Below are 3,522 nucleotides of genomic sequence, written 5' to 3' on the forward strand. Positions count from 1 at the left end.
GAGAGCTGGATTGGAAGTAGAGAAGCCAGGACTGGAACCGGCACCCACATGGGATGTCAGCACTGAAGGTGGTTGCTTTACCTGCTATGCCAGAGAGCCAGTCCTTAAGGTTTCAAAACAGGAATTTTGTGGGGATTTATTGCACTCATAAAACATCTTCTAATATTTTATAGTATTCTATAATATTTTTCAACTGCACAGTGATATTTAAACAATTACAAATTCTAATCACACATATGCAAACACACAAAAACTTTTTGAAATGTAGCAGTTCTTTAAATTTCCTTTCACCTTCTTTATATTGTGCTAAATATAGCTAAGATTAAATTCATATTTTTATTAAAATATGATTAAGTAAAATTGCTTATTACACTATTCATCAAAATATACATAGAGATATGGCTAAAATGATATGCCTTAACTGTTGATAGAATTAACTATATCCAAACAATAACATTTGGGATGATATTTGGTTTTTTTTTTTTTTGAAACACTCCAAGGCCAATTTATTTTTAAAAAGGGCTTTGTGTTATCCTATGGTTTGTTTGCCTTTTTTGTTGTATAATCATACAACCTCTGAAAATTACGTAAGTTGTAATGATCTAATACTATAAATAGCCATTCAGAAAAAACTTTCCCTCCCTCCCAACAATCATCCAGGGGGAATTAAAAGTCCTGAAAAGAGGCCAATTCAACATGGCCTCTACCCTGGTAGAAACAAAAAGCAAAAAGATGAGAAGAAAACATAAAATGACTACGAGGTGTTGCCAGTGTCTCTCAGGAGTGGGGCCCCGGCTGCCGCCTGGGGTCGTGAAGGCAGAGCCTGCAGCATGCAGCATGGCAGTCAGGACACCTTGCAGCCGCATCTTCCTCACCCCAGCACGTCCACGTCCCAGCCTAGGTGTCATGGAAATCCTTCAGCAGGGTTCTCCTCCGCTGCTCTGCTATATGCGTCTGGTTCTCCAAGTCCCCTCGGTCATAGCTGTCAGCACGCTCCACTTTCCACGAGAGGTTTTCGATCTCAGCCTCCAGCTGAGCCTGCTGGTATTCAAACAGCTTCTTCCTGGGTCCAGACTCCATGTAGTTAGTACGCATAGGGATAGGTGTATTGCAGAGTGTACCGACACTTGGCCAAGAGCTTGGCAGCGTTCTGTGGATACTGCCAGTCGATCCACGTCCCCAGGTTATTCATAACCCTCTCTTGAATCTTTTCATGAATCCGCTGGTATGTCTGTGCCTCTAGCTGCAGGCTTTTGTTGTGGTTTTCCCACCTCTCAAAGTAGAACAAGTACTTCTTGAGGGCCTCCCTGGCCTGGGCTTGCTGGCTTTGGTTGACAATGTCAGGATTCTCCTTGTACCGACTGCACTCATAGTATTCCCTGCCATGAGTCTTCCAGTCTCCTAGACACATCCAGCAGAAGTCGTGTTTACACTTGGAGCATTGCGTGTGATTGCAGCCTCCATTCTTCTCAATGCAGATGTTGCACTTGGGACAGTCTGTAGTGTGGGCACTAATGTAGTTGGCCGTTTCAGAGTCGTCTGCACACTTCGTGAGCCATTTCCGGATTGTGGCAGTCTGTGGGGGCGTGATACATCTGACAACACTTGAAACAAAAGACTTCGTTGCACCGATTGCACTGCACTCGGTGAGCTCTAGGCTCCTGTACTGGAATAACCGTGGGACAGTCTGCACCAGGACACAGCTGGAGCTGGTAATGACTCTCCACATAGTCCCGGAAGAGGTAGCGCCTGTATTTGTCTCTCAGTTCTTCATTGGGAAGCAACGGAAACACAAAGTCCTCTGGTGTGCGAAGTGGACAGTCCTGAGCCATACAAGAGACTCCCTCACCCACGCCGTCCTTGACAAGCACTGAGCAGTGCTGCTCCCAGCAGCTGCGGCAAAACTGGTGCTGACAGGCCAAAGAAAGTAGGTTTTCCTTCCGCACAAACTGCATACACACTGCACAGTGGTGAGGGGGATGGGCTGTGGGGACATGTTTTGATGGATTAGGTTGAACTCGGGCTTCAACAAGCCGTTGAGCAGAATTGGACTTGTATCTGTCCAAAATCTCTGAGACTTGCCAGTGGAAATTAACTAGTATAAGTTTAGCAACTGAATGAGATACCTTTAGGACAGAGGCTAAGCTGGTCATGTGCTCGTTGAGGGCGCCTTCGGACTCCTTGTAGGTCAAGCAGGTGAACTGGTACTCCTCAGGATCAAAGGCATCGGCCCCCTGCTGCTCCACATCACTGGCTACTCCCACATAATAGTCCTCTATGTCCCCAGGGTCCTCGTCCTCTTCCTCCTCTTCACAATTCGGGTCATAGTCCTCTTCATTGCTGTCAGACCCCTGGCTATTCATGTCCGCGGACATCTTAGCGTCCAGCCAAGCTGCAGATCGGAAAGCAGTTGCTTTGTCCCCCTCCCCCAACATTTACCGCTTTCTCAAACGCATTAGTGTTTTTTTGTCTTCTGTAATTCTTGAAGATCTTTCAAATAAATGTCATCCAAGTATTCTGTCATATGATTTCCATCGGAAACCGCGGCCCTGCCGCCGCTGAGCCCAAACAGGCCAGACCACTTCGGGCCGGGCCAGCGCGATGGGATCGCAGCGCAGCGTCGGCGGAGGCAGCGCGGGCCGACACCGGTCAGGCCCGCGCTGCTTCCTCCCGATATTTGGTTTTATGTCTACTATCTTTGCCTTGCTATTTTACTCCATGGAATATCACATTGTAACAAAAGCAATATATTCACTTAGGGATAACTAGAATATCCTAAAAAATATAATAGAGAAGAATAGACTGATTATTGAGAAAGAAAAATAAAGGAATAGAAAGTTTCCCCCTTGGGAAGTCGGGGTGGATTCCCTGAGGAAGCGTACACTGTTTGGATTTTAAATGTTGAGAAGGAAATGTCCACATACAGATGGAGAAGAGATGCGTATGCTAACAGGTGTCAATTTCTAGGCGAAAAGTGTTAAAAAGGCTTCATTCTTAGGATGTGCATGACCTATAAGTATGTTCAGGAAGACAATAGGAGAGGAGATTGGACAATTTACTTATGTCCTGATAAGAAATTTGGGTCTCAGCACATCATAATGGAGATCTCAGAGGATGTATTCAGATAGGAATATAGGAATGGTGCATCTATTTTTTTATGAAGGGTCAGAGAGTAAATATTTAAGCATTTGCAGCCTCGGTCGCAACTACTGATCTCTGCCTCTGCAGTGTGAAAACACCCATAGACAATAAATAAATGAGGGGCATAGCTGTGCCCCTGTATAGCTTTCAATAAAATGTCAGGGGCCAGTGCTGTGGCGTAGCAGGTAAAGCCGTTGCCTGCAGTGCCGGCATCCCACATGGGCGCTGGTTCGAGTCCCAGCTGCTCCACTTCTGATCCAGCTCTGCTATGGACTGGGAAAGCAGTGGAAGATGGTCCAAGTACTTGTGCCCCTGTGTGGGGGACCCAGAAGAGGCTCCTGGCTCCTGGCTTCAGATTGGCACACCTGCAGCCATTGTAGC

The 3,522-nt window shown here is 46.3% G+C and overlaps 1 pseudogene across 1 annotated transcript; it reads right to left on the minus strand.

Annotated features, from left to right (window-relative positions):
- Positions 1–474: 474 nt before the first annotated feature.
- Positions 475–2,629, minus strand: LOC149127680 (E3 ubiquitin-protein ligase ARIH2 pseudogene; annotated as a pseudogene). Its single transcript, XR_016229750.1, has one exon. The product of XR_016229750.1 is annotated as an E3 ubiquitin-protein ligase ARIH2 pseudogene (transcript).
- Between the last annotated feature and the right edge of the window lie 893 nt (positions 2,630–3,522).

Source organism: Oryctolagus cuniculus, chromosome 2 (assembly GCF_051225735.1).
Source record: "Oryctolagus cuniculus isolate XC-2025 breed Fujian yellow rabbit chromosome 2, ASM5122573v1, whole genome shotgun sequence".
Taxonomy (NCBI): domain Eukaryota; kingdom Metazoa; phylum Chordata; class Mammalia; order Lagomorpha; family Leporidae; genus Oryctolagus; species Oryctolagus cuniculus.